Genomic DNA, 17,768 nt, shown 5'->3' on the forward strand with positions numbered 1-17,768 from the left:
TGTGTACTTGCATGTGTGTAAGAGAAGTAGACTATTCCAGGTAGAGGGAATATCAAGTAGTTTATCAAGGCTGTAGTTAAAGTGCAAGGGAGGAGTGGTCAGAGATGTAGCACTGAACTTTGCTTTCATAAATAGCAATTTGGTTTTATGTTTGTATTAGCATTTTTCCTCCTTGAGACTCTTCACTTATGACACAAATGTGCTTGAATGTATTTTCCCTTTGCTGTACTAGTAAAAGACATATTTTATAACCAAGGAAACTGATTTTGGTTCTCAGTCTCCAGTGATATTGGGTTTCACCCTTCTGTCTTCATGGGCTATAAACCTGTCTCTCGGAATTGAGTTTAAGATACTTCTTTGCTTCTGTACATTTCATGTTTTCAAATCTTGAGTTCCTTTTGCTTTTTTATACCTGCTGAGTTGTCAAATACAGCCAATGAAGACCACTCTCTTCCTTTGGGTGGATTCCAGAGTTCTATAAGTACTTACAAGTATTGGGTTAGCCACAAAGTTCATGCAGGTTTTTCCGTAAGATGGTATGGAAAAGCCCAAACGAACTTTTTAGCCAGTCCAATACTAAACAATTGACCCACCCATATAAATTTCAAAGTACCTTGGCATGCATCATTTCCTGTCTGTATTTTGTTGTTGTTGTTGTTGTTTTCTGGCTGTGTTTCAAGATAATAAGCAAACTAGAAGCTTGGGGTATTGGCTCAACACTAGTTAGAGGAGAACAGGCAATGTACCACCCCACTACTTGCCTGGGTCTGTGATAGTACCTGATAGTCAAATCATCCCTTGACAGCTTATTCTCAGATGGTTAACTGAAGAGAAAATAAACTTTCACCTCATCTTTCACTGTTACATTTCATTGTTAGAACAGATGAAACATGCTATATTCTAACTGCTATACTGATTATGACCCCCATGAGGGCTATAATTTAGGCCTTTTCTTCTGCTGTGGCTAGAACAAATATCAACATATTTGTATGAAATCAGAAAGCAGATTTTTACTAGCTCACCTGGAGAAAATGGTATGGTGACCTATTTCTATTTTTTGACTCTCTGGCTGTTATGGATTGAATTGTGTTCCCCAAAAAGGTATGCTGAGTCCTCAACCCCAGTACCTCAGAATTTGGAAATAGGATCATTGCAGATGTAATCAGTTAAGAGGAGTAGTACTCTGAGAGTACTCTACTGGAGTAGAGTACGTCCCTAATCCAAAATGGCTGGTACCTTTCTAAAAAGAATGCCCTGTAAAGAGACGTACACAGGAGACTACAATGTGAACACGAAGGTGGAGACCAGAGTGCTGTGTCCATAAGCCAAGGAATGCCAAAGATTGCCAGTAAACCGTCAGAATCAAGGAAAGAGGTACGGAACAGATTTTCCCTCACAGCCCTGGGAACAAACCAACCCTGGTGACTATTCAGTCTTGGACTTGTAGCCCCTAGAACCATGAGGCAATAAATATCTGTTGTTTAAGCCACCCATTGTGTGCTCTTTAGTTCTGGCAGTCCTAGGAAACAAATACACTGGCCAATGGATTCATTTCCACCCCTTAGGCACCTTGCCAAAATAGACTCCTGGGAGCCTCCCAGTTTAGAGGACTACGTCCTTTATTCTCCTGGATAATATGGTCACTTTTTGGCAACTGGTCTCATCTATCATTGATTGCCTATGAGTGTCATCTATCACTGTCAAAGACTAGTAAATTCTGAAACTAACTTACATATAATAAAAAGCCAAATGAATCAGCTATGATGTAGCTCTAACTAAAAATTTATGGAGGATAAACATTCTATAATTTGGGAATTGATCTTTTATGGGTTGTGGGTAAGACTGAATATCTACTATATATATTTATAAGATGACAGAATGAGGACACATATAGTTATGCATGTTTATTCTCAGTTCCTATTGAACTGAGTTGGTTTTTTCCTCTCAAATTTATTATGCAAGTATTATAAGCTCAGCAGCGGATAGGGGACAGGTCAGTGTAGCGTCCATATTTCTGTTTACATGGAGGCAAAGCTAGAAAGGAATAATGATATACTTCAAGAATTTGTGTCAATTTTAGATTAAGGTAGAATATGGTTGTATTCATGTTGTAGACAGTTATTGCAATAAGTAGTAACTGAGTTTTTTCTCTCTATGGGTGATTCACTTCATGTTTAAATAAATGAATATTTAAACATGAAATTAAAAATGAATATTTTTATTCATTAAAAATATTTTTTAATGTAAAATGAATATTTCTATTTCAAGACATGTTTTTATGAATAAGAGAATGCTTTCAAGACTATTGAAGAGAAAGCTTCCCATTTTTGGAGGACATTTTATTTTCTTTGGATTAACCAAGTAGCATCTCAATGCCCATTTTTAGCATAAAATTTATTGGGGTCCTGTGGGAAATATGTTTCCTTCTGGTGGGGACTGTGAAACCCACACAGTAAAGTCCGATAATTTTCTCTCATAGGGATCATCCTCCCTGTGCCTCCACCATGACTCCAAGGTTAGACTATCATTGAATTTCTTGAGATCTTAAAAAAAATTTTTATGGAAAATTTGAAACATATAAACACAGAAAGAGACTAGTACAACAATACCCCATATACTCCATCATCTAGCTTCAGATATTATAAACAGTTTGCCAATCTCATTTCATCTATCCCTTCACATTTTCTGGGGTGGGGATGGGTTCAAGCTGTACTATTTCCCTTTTAAATACTTTATTATATTTCGTTAACAGAAAAAGATATTTTTCTTTTACTCAACCACAAGGTCAGTCTCATAGCTAACAAAATGAGCAATAACCCCTTAATTTCACATACTGTTCAGTCCATGGTCAAATTTTCCTGATTGTCTGAAAAATGCCTTACAGAGGGTTTGTTTATTAAGGGTCCAAACAAGTTTGGTATATGGCATTTAGTTTACTTATCTCTTATGTTGCTCTTAATATGTAACATTTCTCCCCATACTACCTCCTCTGCATGCTGTTTGTTTAATAAATAAACCATGGTGTTTGTCTAACACATTTTTCCCATATTCTGACCTTTTGCTTTCTCATGGTGTGTTTTAACTTTTTTGTCTATCCTTGCTATTTCCTATAAACAATAGATAGATCTAAAAGGTTGGTTAGATTCAAGTTAATATTTTTTCTTTTGGCAAGAATACTTCCTTGATAGGACTATTTTATGAAATAAGAGATACATAATGTCTGGTTGTCCCATTTATGTTTGGATTGACATGACATTCGAGAGTTGTCAGCCTGATCCATCCATCTTAAAAGTCCCTGTCAACCTTTAGTCTTTGGTTTTCACAGCCATGGATGTGTTAATTAGATCCATTATTTCTTTAGGGATTACAAAATAGTAATTTTATTTTTTATCTTTACTGAGGTATAATTGACAAAATTGTAATATATTAAAAGTGTACAATAAGATGCTTTTACATATGTATATATTGTGAAAGAATTCTCACCATTGTATTAATTATATCCATCACCTCACATACTTACCTTTTTTTCCTTTTTCTTTTGTTTTTAGTGAGAACACTTAAATTCTACTCTCTTGGGCTTCCCTGGTGGCGTAGTGGTTGAGAGTCCGCCTGCCGATGCAGGGGACACGGGTTCATGCCCCGGTCCGGGAAGATCCCACATGCCGCGGAGCGGCTGGGCCCGTGAGCCATGGCCGCTGAGCCTGCGCGTCCAGAGCCTGTGCTCCCCAAAGGGAGAGGCCACAACAGTGAGAGGCCAGCATACTGCAAAAAAAAAAAAAAAAATTCTACTCTCTCAGCAAATTTCAACTATGCAACACAGTGCTATCAACTATAGTTACCATGTTATACATTAGATCCTCAGACTTTATTCATCTTACCAGAATTCACCATTTTACTCTGTTTCTACATGTTCAATTTTTTTTCAGATTCAACATATAAGTGATACTTTTCAGTATTTTTTTTTTTTCTCAGTCTGGTTTATTTCACTTAGAAAAATGCCCTCCAGGTCCATTCTGTCATTTGCAGATGTTAAAGCATCCTTGCATCCCAGGGATTAATCTCACTTGATCATGGGATTTGATCCTTTTAATGTGCTTTTGAATTCAGTTAGCTAATATTTTGTTGAGAATTACTGCATCTATGTTCATCACGGTTATTGGCCTATAGTTTTCTTGCAGTGTCCTTTTTGTGATGGTATCAGAGTAATGCTAGCCTCGTAGTATGAGTTCGGGAGTGTTCCCTTCTTATTCATGAGGTAGCATGTTATACATTCTCCTTTGCGTCTTCCTTATTTCACTTAAAATACACCAAGAGATAATTCTATTTCAGTATATTGATATTTTTCTCTTTTTTTAATTTTGTAAACTTTTATTTATTTTTAAATTTTATTTATTTATTTTTGGCTGGGTTGGGTCTTTGTTGCTGCGTGCCAGCTTTCTCTAGTTGCAGCGAGCAGGGGCTACTCTTTGTTGCGGTGAGCAGGCTTCTCACTGTGGTGGCTTCTCTTGTCGTGGAGCATGGGTTCTAGGCATGTGGGCTTCGGTAGTTGTGGCTCGTGGGCTCTAGAGCGCAAGCTCAATAGTTGTGGTGCACGGGCTTAGTTGCTCCGCGGCATGAGGGATCTTCGGCGGATCAGGGCTCGAACTGGTGTCCTCTGCACTGGCAGGCGGACTCTTAACCACTGCGCCACCAGGGAAGTCCCGATATTTTTCTTATGTTTTATAGTTTCCCAAACATACCATAGTCTATGCATATGCCGTAATGTATTAATCAGTTCCCTGTTGTTAAACATTTGGATTGTTTCCAGTCTTATGTTATTACAAATTAAGTATATTTTTGCCAGTATACAGATTCCTAGATATGAGATTGATAGATAAAGATAAATGCATATGCAATTGTAAATTGCCAAATTTCTCTCCACAGGGTTGGTATCATTTCACATTTTCTTCAATATTCAATGAGAATGTCTGTCTTCCTAGAGCCATGCTAACAGTATATACTGTCAGGTTTTTAAATTCTTGCTAATCAAATAGGTAAATGGTGGTATTTCAATGTTATTATTTTGGATTTCTCTTATTAAAACTGAGATCACATTTCCTTTACATTTTCCCCCTATTCACTGTTCATATATTTTTTCCATTTTTTTAACTGGTTGTATGTCTTTATTTTTCTTAGTTTTATTTTATTTAATTAAAAATTTTAAATTAAAAATTTAATTATTGAAGTATAAATTATATTAATATATAAATATATAAAAATCATGTTAGTTTTAGGTATACAGTGTATTGTTTTGGTATTTGTGTGTATTGTGAAATGATCACCACAAGTCTAGTTAATATCTGTCACCATACGTAGTTATAAAACTATTTTTCTTGTAATTAGAACTTTTAAGAACTATTCTCCTAGCAAGTCTCAAATATGCAATACAATATTATTGATTAATAAAATGTGGTATACGTGTATATATATATAAAATGTATACCACATTTTATTGATCCATTCATCCATTGATGGGCACATAGGTTGTTTCCATATCTTGGCTATTGTCAATAATGCTGCAATAAACATGGCCATGCATATATCTTTCCAAGTTAATGTTTTCATTTTTTTTGGATAAATACCCAGAAGTGGATTTTGCTAGATCATAGGGTAGTTCTATTTTTAATTTTTCGAGGAAAATCCATACTGTTTTCCATAGGGACCACACCAATTTTTCTTCCCACCAATAGTACACAAGGGTTCCCTTTACTCCACATCCTCGCCACACTTGTGGAGCTTACCACATATGTTTTCATCTAGGAGTTTTGAAGTTTCAGGTCTTACGTTCAAGTATTTAATCCATTTTAAATCTATTTTTGTGTATGGTGTAAAATAGTGGTCCAGTTTCATTCTTTTGCATGTCCAGTTTTCCCAACACCATTTACTGAAGAGACTGTCCTTCCCCCCTTATATATTGGCTCCTTTGTTGTAAATTAATTGAACATATATGCATTGTTTTATGTCTGGGCTCTGTGTTCTGTTCCATTGATCTATGTGTCTGTTTTTATGCCAATACCATATTGTTTGATTACTACAACTTCGTATAGTTTGAAATTAGGGATACTTTCCTAATTTTTAGACAATGTTTATATATTTGGTATACTGGCCCTTCATCAGGAATTTAATTAGTTAAATTTTTCCCAGTTTGTCACTTGTCTTTTGACTTATAGTAGTTTTTTCCATGCTATTTAAAATTTTTATTAGCCATATATTACTTTTTATTTTATTGTGCCTGGATTTTGAGTGAAAGTAAAGAAAATTTTCTCTGCTTCTAAGCTTTAAAGGAATTTTTAAAAAATTTTCTTCTAGTGCTTACCTGGCTTCATTATTTACATTTAGAAATCTAATCCATTTGGAATTTCCCTTGGTGTATGGGATCATACACAATTCTGTCTTTTCAAATGACTGTCCAGTTGTCCTAATACTCACTTAAGAAGTCTGTCTTTTCTTCACTGTTTTGAGATTCTGTGTTTATTAACTACTAAATCTTTAACACCCTTGGGTCTGATGCACTAGGACTTGTAGATATTTGTTGAGAGTTTAAACTTCTCCATTATATTGCTGCCTTGACATCCATTTTGTGTGGCCATGTGGCCTGCAGGGGCCATCAACTGACACTAGACCCTTCAGCGCATGCTCTAGATAATTTACAAGTAAATGTAAATTCCTGATATGACTCCCCCAATGGCCCTTTTGATAGACAGTGATGTCCCTCACCTCCCAGAGCACTTACATTTTGTGCTCCTTAGGTAAAACCCTGCAGAGTTCACCAAAACCCCAGTCTTTCTGGTTTTAATTAACTAATCTGGCTTTAGCCTAGGCACTCCAAAGCACTCCACCAAAGGACCCTAAAAAAAGCATGTGCCTCAGATCCTACCACTCTTTCTCCTGCACCCAGCCCTGACTTCCTTGCATGGCCCCTTGAGGCATGCCATGAACTTTTCCCAGGATGTCCAGAAGTAATAAACATCCTATTTTATTTTATTTTTATTTATTTATTTTGCAGTACGCGGGCCTCTCACTGTTGTGGCCTCTCCCATTGCGGAGCACAGGCTCCGGATGCGCAGGCTCAGCGGCCATGGCTCACAGGCCCAGCTGCTCCACGGCACGTGGGATCTTCCCAGACTGGGGCATGAACCCACGTCCCCTGCATCAGCAGGGGGGCTCTCAACCACTGCGCCACCAGGGAAGCCCTAAACATCCTATTTTAATTTCCCTTGTGATCTTTTTTTTTTTTTTTTTTTTTGCGGTATGCTGGCCTCTCACTGTTGTGGCCTCTCCCATTGATTGCAGAGCACAGGCTCCGGATGCACAGGCTCAGCAGCCATGGCTCACGGGCCCAGCCGCTCCGCGTCATGTGGGATCTTCCCAGACCGGGGCACGAACCCGTGTCCCCTGCATCAGCAGGTGGACTCTCAACCACTGCGCCACCAGGGAAGCCCCCTTGTGATCTTTTGTTGAAAGTTGATGGCTCACCATTCCACACCCCAGGGTCTACTTAAGTGTTAATTTAACAAAGTCACAACAATATTCTATTCCACTCATCCTTTTTTTATGCTACAATACCACAATTTTAAATATAGAGATTTTTATAATACATTTTACTGCTGGCAGAGTTAGCTCTGCATTTCATTGTTTTTCTTTTTCAGTATACTCCTGGAGATTCAAGCTTGTTTGTTTCTTCTATATGAGCTCTGTAGTCAACTTGTTTAGGCTCCTGAAGAAAGTTGAAGGTATTTTATTGGTATTCATTAATTTTATAAGGAAGCTCAGGGAGAATCAACATTTTTATTATTTTGAGTCCTTCTATCCAGGAATGTGGTAGGAATTTCTATTTTTCAAGTCTCTTTTTGTGTCTTTCAAGTAGAGCTTTCTAGTTTCCTCAAGAATTTTACACATTTCTTTTTGTTGTTTTTCTCTTTCATTATATTTTCCAACTGGTTATTGTTCTTATATGTGAAAGCTATGGATTTCTGTATGCTGATTTTACATCCTACTACTTTACTAAATTTTCTTATCATTAGTAGTAGTTATCCATTAATTACTTTGACTTTTCTAAATATAAAAATATCCTCTGCATATGTAGTTCTATCTATCCCTTTCTCATTCTTAATGCTTCCGATTGCTCTATCTTGTCTAATTGCATTGGCTAAGCTCTCCAATACAGTATTAAAGAACAAGGAAAAAGAAAGCATTCTGGTCTTGTTCTGCTGTTGCCTTATGTTGGTTTTTTTGCTGAGGCATATGTATTTATCAGGTTAAAGAATATACAGCAATTCTTATTTTATTGAGTATTCTTTACATGATTTTTTTTTTTTTTTTTGGTCAAATGTCTTCCTGACCTCTATGGAGTGATTGTATAATTCTCCTGCTTAAATAATATTGAGCACCTTTGTATTCCTGAAATAAAAATAATTTTGTAATGATGTACTTTTTAATATACTGTAAAATTTTGTCCTCAAAATATTTAATATTTCTGCAACAATGTTTATAAATGAAATTGGTCTGTATTGTGTGTATGTTTTCAGTATTTGTCTGGTTTTAGTATCAATGTTATACTAACTTTATAGGAAGAATTTTGAAAATTTGAAGCTGTTTTTCTTTTTGTACTTTGGGCCATTTAAAGTATTTCAGGGATTATATGATATTTAAATGTTTTATATAATTCTCTTGTGGAAACATCTGGGGTTGGTGGCTTTATTTTTATTTTATTTTTTTAAATTTGTGGGAAGCTTTTTGATGACATTATTTCTTCTATGGAGATTGGTCTATCTCTACTGATTTCCTAGGAAATTATCAATTTTATCTAGGTTATATTTACTTGATAGCATTGTACAATGCATTGTCTCATGTTATTTGAAAAATTTCCTTTGGTTTTTCAGTAATTTATTTTTGCATTTGCTCTTTTTAATATTTGTACTCTAATATTTCTTTCTTGTCTTGTAATTGAATTTCACCTTATCAGAGGCACCTTCCTTGAGCACCCAATCTAAAGTAGCTCCCTCTCCTTTTTTCTCTAGTCTGTATTATTTCCTTCTCAGCAGTTATCACCTTATGAAATTGACCTATGAAATTGTCTTGTTTATTCTTGTGGTCTTGGTACCTAGAACATGGCCTGATTAATAACTTTTCTGAAATGAATGAGTAAATGAGTGAGTGAATGCATCTTTTATGTGCCCAGAGACAGATGCAAGCTTTAGGAGAAGAGAAGATTACTACAATTTCTGTTGCATTTTTTGGTGCCTTTCTCCAGACAGAAATTATATAATTCCTTAGTCTTCTGTAGAAGAGAGAGGTCAGTCTTTTGTACAGGCCTTGGTATATCTTTGAAGTTGAAGTTCTTTCCAAATACAAGGGTGTTCATTTCAAAGTGTAGTCACCTGAGATTGTGGGCTAGCTCTGTGGACAGCTAGGTAGGAAAGAAAATGGAAGAATGGTCAAGATCCTGGCAAATTTGGATGCTCTGTCAGCGGCCCCCGATAATTTGTTTAGGTACATCTAGGCAGAGAGAATAAGGCTGGTCAAGGCAACACTGGGGCTTTGGGCCCTAAACCCTAATGACCAGGACTGGACCTTGTGTGAAGTGTGGGAGCTCTAGTGCATTTTTGTTTTTAAGTCTACATCAGTGTTTATCAAACTTGAGTAATAAATTAACTGCAGTTAAAAGGAAAAACAAATTTATTATGTATACCATAATTTTACTTAAAGCCTGTTAATAAAATATTAGCTAAGTATGCAGAGACAAAATTAGGCATAAATTTGTTTTACTTATCAATCTTACGCACCTCTAAAAACTAAATAAATTTTAAAATTTCAAATATAATGAAAAGCCACAAACCAGTAAGAATCAAATAACAGCAATTATTAAATGTGATGCCTGATGCTGTTTTGCTGAAGTTAAATTGCCACTTGTAATGTGATTATGGTTCTCACTACTTTTATATGGGCTCTTTTGAGTCTGCCTGTCTTTGCTATGGTGAACTGTGATGACTCCCTTCTAATCATCACTCTTCTCTGTTCTACTGCAAAGTTCGTATTTGAGCAAATGCTGTGGCATCAGTTGGTCTTCACATGGCACAAAGAACCGATTACATTTAAGCCCACCTTTTCTTAATAATTGGTGCCAAAGTAATACCATTCTATTAATACTTCAAGTAGCAGCATAAACTATTGATTACAAGGTGAAGCTGGGAATTACATGGCTTGGGTTTGAATCGCAACCTCATCAGGTGTCAGCTGTGCATTTTGGGGCGAGTTAATAAGTGTTCTGTTCTTTTCCTTCATCTCTAATAGGATAGAATACTTTATCTCATGGCTGTTGTGGGGATGAATAAGGTATGTATGTGGAACACTTACCAGAGGGCCTGTCATATAGCAAGCACTCAATATAGTCCATCGCTGTTTATGTAAATATTGTAAGACTTTGCTTGGCATCAAAATACAAAATGTAAAATTCTTAAAGGTAATTAGCGAACTCCTGGAAAGACCTCAGTTTGAAAAACACTGACCTACACTAAAAGCAGACAAAGTAGACATTTTGACTCATTTTTCTTCCTACAACCTAATATGAGCCGTTTGGATTGTGGCTTCAAACCTTTCAAGATTCACAGTATATTTAGAATACTAAAAGTTTTGGGAATACATTTGAAGAGATTAAAAAGTAATCACTGGTATAGAGAAAGAACAAATTTCAGGATGAAAAAAAAAACCACTTGTATTCATTCCAGAACCTGAGATTAGACAACACTGTATACTTCGATAAAAGTGTACAATTTATTTTTACTACTGACGAGAAAACAGCCATAATGATAACACCTGTCAGGTAGAACATTGAGTTGAGCGAGGATTTGTGTGACATGTTGTAGAGCGGTAAAGGGCTTTTAACCTTCTCCAGGTATGAGGTACCGACAAAATTCAGCTAACTCCAAAGAAATACCACATGATCAGTGGAACCCGGAAGGACTTAGCTTTGGGAGTATATAAGTACACAGGGCAGTAAACAGTTCTATACAGATAATGATAGGCTGCTAAAGGTGATCAATTAGAGTAAGAATAATATGTATCTTTACCTGGAGCCCGAATAACTGTGCACATTGACTGACCAACACTTAGCAGAGAGTTCAGCACAGCAGTGTGCAGTGGCCCACAATGTGAGGCTCACCACTGCCCTAGCTAAGAGGTTCTCAACACTGTCTGTACCCAATAACACTTTAAAAATGCACTGACGGTGAGAGGCCCGCGCACCGCGATGAAGAGTAGCCCCTGCTCACCGCAAGTAGAGAAAGCCCTCGCACAGAAACGAAGACCCAAACACGGCCAAAAATAAATAAATAATAAAATTAAAAAAAAAAAAAAAGAATGGGGGAGCAGTATAAGTCCTGGAATAGGAACATTTTATATATATATATATATATATATATATATGCACTGACACCTTGGATCCACCCGGACATTTTCATTTTATTGCTGTGATAAGAGGCCCAGAGTCAGTTGGGATTTAAAATCTCCCAGGTACTTTTAATGGTCAGCCAGGGTTGAGAAGCACTCTTCTAGATATTATTACTATATTGGTTAGAAGAATAAGGGAGCGATGGACTCAGGGAAGTTTGTGCTAAAGGTAACAAGTGATATCTTGCACAAATTCACCTTGTTTATGCTTCTTCCAATACAATCCCATCTTTTAGTAATGGGGCACAATTTTAATTTTATCTTTGTAATATGTAAATTCTCTTCTGAAGATATCTAGGGGGTCTGGGGCTCTCCCTACAAGCTAAAGTAGTCCACTAATAAATTTCTGGTCAACCCTAGAAAACGCTAGAAAATTCAAGAGAGCACATATTGGCTGAGCTCCTAGGAGCAAGGCACTGTACCAAGTATGGGAAGTAGGAAAGAAGCCATATGAATATGATACTGGCGAGAAGGGCTATTCATTACAGTGTTGTTTTAAATTGTGAAAACTTGCAAAATAACCTGACTGTCCTTCAAGAGGGAAAGTGGATCAATAAGCTATGGTGTTCCGTACAAGGGAGTGCTGTAGAAAAGTTAACATGAGTGAACTAGAGTGGCCTGTCTCAAGGTAATTATCAAAATATGTGGCAAATATGGTAAGTTGAAGATCATAGGTACTGCATGTTAGTAAGTACCATTTAGAAAAAGTTTGAAAATGTGCAAAACAACAATGTATACTATTTTTGGATATACACAATGGGATAAATGAGAAAAGATGTGAGAAAAAAATTGGAATGGTGATATTTCTGTGTGTGTAAGCTCCATGAAAGCAGGGGGTTTTCTTTCATTTACTGATGTACTTCCATTCCTAGACCAGTTCCTGGCACTTAGAAATGCCTGAGAAATATTTATTGACTGAAACAACTGGTAAGTGGGAAAGAAATGGAATCAGGAATGGATCTGCAAGGTCTTCAAATATAAATGGTACTTTTATTTCTTAAAAAACATTAGGTAATAATGGCAAAACACAAACATTTGATAGAGCTTAATAGTGGATACATGGGTGTCCACTATGTTATTCTTTTGACCTTTTCTATATGCTTGAAATATTGCATTGAGAGTTTTAAAAAGAGTAGATGCAGAACAGACAGAAATTAACGTGACTGATGAGAATGACTGAGATTTCAAATCTGGGTGGCTGGAGAATAGCAATGCCTCTAAGAGTTGCAATTACTAGATGGAAATCAGGAATGAAACAGAGGGTGACAGCACCACTTTTGGATGCACGATATTTAAAATTCTGGCTGGATTTCATCTAGAAATGCCCCCAAACCTACTGGAAATGTTCATTCTGATGTCATCAGTTTTGAGAAAAAAGAATCAGGATATAGTTTAAGGGCTTCACTTTCAGTTTTTCCTGATGTACTTTTAGAGCAACACAGTTAGAAGCTGAAAAACCATGGAAAGTTCCTGAAAAAGCAATATTAATGAAGGGACCTGCCATTTGACTCAAAATTAATACCTGATTGCCTTAAATGCTAAGGGATTAAAAGCCTTGGCATATGGAGGTGGTGAGCTCTGGGGTAGGAGTAGCTGGACGGCAGTGACATTCTGGGCCAACAGAGCAGGACTTTCTTGTACCAAGATAAAATTGGCCTGTGAGGTTGGTGGCACAAATAATACTAGGTCCCCACAGACAGCTTTTGGGTTTAACTTCTGACTCCTTTCCTTCCTCTCTCTCTCCAAGTGGGTAATTGGTCCACATGAGACCAGACAGACCCCCTAGCACTTAATTATCTGGATTTGGTGCTCAGGGCTTGTACTTAAATAGCCTGGCTCTTAGCAGGAGGAGATGAAGACTCGGTGGAATAAAAACTCTTCAGTGAAAGTCAAAAGGCCTGGATCCCTGTCCTGGTTCTGTCATAAACCATCTGGTAAGTTTTGGATAAGTTCCTTAGTATTTCTGAGTCTTATCACGGATTTGACCTTGAAAGTCTCTGAACTCTACAGCTGCTATTATAAATAGATTTCATCTTTATTGCCTTTATAGACCGATTCATAGTAGCTACTTGGAGAAGTATATGGAAAAGAATTGGGAGATGGTGTTTGGGTCCAGTGGGAAAGTGCGATCTCATTGATTTGCATTGTCTGACATGTGTTGGGTCCAGATGAGCAGCCAAATAATGGTCTTTGCCCTTCCTGATCTACAGAATTCTATAAATGTGCCTTTTCAGGGATAAGATAAATAGGTAGAGTCTCCAGAAGGTGAAGAAAACCATTTCTTACCCAACTTCAACCCTCTTCCCCTCCAACAAAATATACAAATTCCCCTCTGGGCTGATAGGTAACATTGGACACTAGAAGGGGGGGGGAGAAGGCAGGATATTTATCCCAGGATGAATCTACATATACTCTTTGGGGTTTTCTCTGTGTTAAATCTGCAGTGCCATCTACTGAATCAGGTAGGAAATAGTACAAAGACTGTAAAAGCATTACAGATGACAATGAAAGGAAATCTGCTTTTCATTTAAGAGCACATATTTTCATCTCATCATTTAGCTGTGCTTTCATTAGAATAGTTTGATTGATAGGTGAACCCTTTTGAGAAACTCTCACATGATAGGTGAACCCTTTTGAGAAACTCTCACATGATAGGTGAACCCTTTTGAGAAACTCTCACATGATAGGTGAACCCTTTTGAGAAACTCTCACATGATAGGTGAACCCTTTTGAGAAACTCTCACATGATAGGTGAACCCTTTTGAGAAACTCTCACATGATAGGTGAACCCTTTTGAGAAACTCTCACATGATAGGTGAACCCTTTTGAGAAACTCTCACATGATAGGTGAACCCTTTTGAGAAACTCTCACATGATAGGTGAACCCTTTTGAGAAACTCTCACATGATAGGTGAACCCTTTTGAGAAACTCTCACACCAGTTTTAATTCCGTGTAAACAACAGTCATGAGTAGGTTGTCAATACATGTTGAATCACTTGTTTCCCTTTTATGAAATGAGTATTTTAAGTGATAGAGTTGAAGATTAAAAACTCAAAGCCCCAAAGTACATTTCTGATGTCCTTGTAGCCACAGTAAGTTTTGTTCAGGGTCTATTAGATGTTGCTCCAAATTAGTATTCCCAGTACTGTTTATACTAGTGTCATGAAAAAAGTTTCATGATCCAATAAATTTAGGAACTACTATATGCTCAACCCCTCTTTCACAGATTCATGCTGTACATTAGGATAATAGAAGTTTTTAGACACTCTGAAGGTAAGAAATCTATTTAAGTTTGTCTAATTCAATGTTTCCTAAATTTAGTTGAACATAGCTTATTTATTTTAAAGCATTTCAAATATTGGTCTTTCATATGGCAGACACAGTTCTAGGTGCTTCATATGTGTTAACTGATTTATGCTTCATTACAGGCATCTGATTTTACCTCTGTTTTACAGAGGAAATTGTTGAAATGTTAGAAGTAACTTTTGCAGAGCATATAGTTAGAAAGTGATAGTGTTAGACTTAAAACCCAGGCCTGCCTGGTTCCTAAGAACATGCTGTTTCCAATTGTATCACATGGCCTCTCAACAGGACCTTTCGGGTATCTAAGGGCTGAGGACAGAATCTTCTGCTTGGCAAGGGGGTGAGAGTCACAAGAGCGCTGCTTTCAGTTGGCTCTTCCCTTGGGTAGAGACACTTTTAAAGTACACTCGTGTAGAAGCAAGTGATTCTCTTCTCCTGGAGGTAAGAAATTGTGGCCTGCTGTGCTAGATGGTCTTTTCGTGCTGCTCCTCAAAATCTTAACCATCTACTTCCAAAGCTGCTGTTGTTTTGGAGAATAACTGGAGAGAATGGATGTCTCTAGGGAATTCTTAATTTGCATAAGATGCTTCACCTCTAGTCTCTTCCCAGGTCTGTACTAGGCACTGGGTTTCTTAGCCATGAAAGCAGAATTTATAGTCTAATTCTCTGAGATTCAACTTTCAAAGTCACTTTCCTGAAGGGATCATAGATTTTGTACCTTACCGGTGAAGAACAGCTATTAAAGAACAGATAACTCCAGAAGGTCACTCATCCAGAAGCTATTTTTAGGCAGACTATATTGGGTACTTTATATAGAAAAGCTGGATGAGAGCAGGCTTTTAGAACAGAGGGCAGGAAAAGATGGGCCCTTTGACTCCTGGCTCTGTCTCTCGCTTTCTGTGTGATTCTCAAAGTCTCAGTTTCCTCAGGTGTTAAAAGGAAGTGAATGTACCTAGTTCTTGAGGCTTAATTGAGTACCAAATGAGATCCTGAATATCTATATTCTCCCACTCCAAATTCTTATGAGTCTATAAAACCCAACAAAGACAATGACATAGGAATACAATTGACAAGATTTATTAACATGGTGGAGGAAACTTGTATGTCTGACCCATGTTGTAGAAGGTGTTTTGGATGTCCCGCCATCTTCAAGTGGTAGATTAAAAAGAAAGTGAATTTTAACAGTTTGATCAGGAGAGAGGTGGCCAAGATGGTGAAGTAGGAAGACCCTGAGCTCCCCTCCTCCCATGGATGCACCGAAATTACAGCTACTTACAGAGCAACCATCTGTGAGAATGACCTGAAGACTAGCAGAAAAGATTTTCAACAGCTAAACACATAGAAAGGAATCATGAGACAGGTAGGAGGGGTTAGAGACACGGTGTAATCAAGACCTACTCCCTGAGTGGGTGACCCACAAACAGGAGGAGTATGACAATTGTAGAAGTCCTCCCCAAGGAATGAGGGGTACAAGTCCCCATCAGATTCCCTATCCTGGGAGTCCTGCACTGGGAAGACAAGCTCCCAGAATGTCTGGATTTGAAAACCAGCAGGGCCTATGTTTGGGAGAGTCAGAGGGTTATAGGAAATAGAGACTCTGCTCTTAAAGGGCACATGCAAAATCTTGTGCTCTCAAAGTCCCAGCACGGAGGCAGTAGCTTGAAAGGAGCCTGTGTCAGACCCACTTGCTGATCCAGGAGGCAAGAGGGACTGCCCCTGGGGATGGAGATGCTGGTGGCAGCCATGTTTAAGAGCTCATTCTACCATGATAACACTCACTCTGGCAAGCACCATTTTAGAATTCTCTCTCTAGACTATTGGCCCTGGGGACCCAGTCCCACCTTTCAGAAGGCTGGCACCAGCTCCATTCCCTGCCCCCACCCCCCATGCCCAGGCCACACAGCCAACCATGCAGGAAGCCTACCCTTATCTCCAGCAGGCCTGCAGCCACTGCACAGGGCACAGCCTCATAACCAACCAGACCCAAGGCCAGCCCTGCCTACGAGCACACCCAGAGTAGTCAGCCCACCACAACAGAAAGGCACATGCAGCCCACATAGAGGATACCCCTAGAGCACATAGCTCTGGTGACCAGAAGGGAGTATGCTATTAGGCCACATAGGATGTCTTCTACATAAGGCCACTTCTCCAAGATTGGGAAATATAACCAACCTACCTAATGCATAGAAATAGACACAGAGAATTGGGCAAAATGAGGACACAGAAAAATATATTCCTAATAAAGGAACAAATAACCTTAGAAAAAGAACTAAAAAAAAGTGGAGATAAGCAATCTATCCGATAAAGAGTTGAAGGTTATGATCATAAAGATGCTTACTGAGCTCAGGAGAAAAATGGATGAACACTGAGAATGTCAACAAGGAGAAGATACAAAGAAGAAGCAAACAGAGCAGAAAAATGTGACTGAAATAAAGAATACACTAGAAGCAATCAACGGTAGATTAGATGATAAAGAGGCATGGATCAGTGAACTGGAAGACAGAGTAGGGGAAATCATCCAAGAAAAACAGAAAAAAGTATTTTAAAAAATTAGTATAGTTTGAGACCTCTAGAACAACATCAAGTGTACTAACTTTGGCATTTTAGGGGTCCCAGAAAGAGAAGAGACAGAGAAAGTGGTATTTCCTCTTATTTGAAGAGATAATAGCAGAAAACTTCCCTAATCTGGGAAAGGAAACAGACATCCAAGTCCAGGACATACAGACAGTCCAAAACAAGATGAAGCCGAAGAGGTCCACACCAAGACACGTTATATTTAAAATGGCAAAAATTAGAGATAAAGAGAGAATCTTAAAAGCAGCAAGAGAAAAGCAACTAGTTATACACAAGGGAACTCCCATAAGACTATGAGCTGACTTTTCAGCTAGTAGATCAACCACTTATGCAGTTAGTAGGAAGGTTAAAAGACAAGAGTAGCAAATTCATCCATATCCACAATAAGTAGTTAAGAGATACA

General features: G+C 37.8%; 1 protein-coding gene across 1 annotated transcript in view; it reads left to right on the forward strand.

The window, feature by feature from the left end:
* Positions 1-17,768, forward strand: part of ASAH2 (N-acylsphingosine amidohydrolase 2) — a 108,649-nt gene that overhangs the window by 81,991 nt on the left and 8,890 nt on the right. The gene's annotated exons all lie outside the window — the stretch shown is intronic.

Source organism: Phocoena phocoena, chromosome 16 (assembly GCF_963924675.1).
Source record: "Phocoena phocoena chromosome 16, mPhoPho1.1, whole genome shotgun sequence".
NCBI classification, from domain to species: domain Eukaryota; kingdom Metazoa; phylum Chordata; class Mammalia; order Artiodactyla; family Phocoenidae; genus Phocoena; species Phocoena phocoena.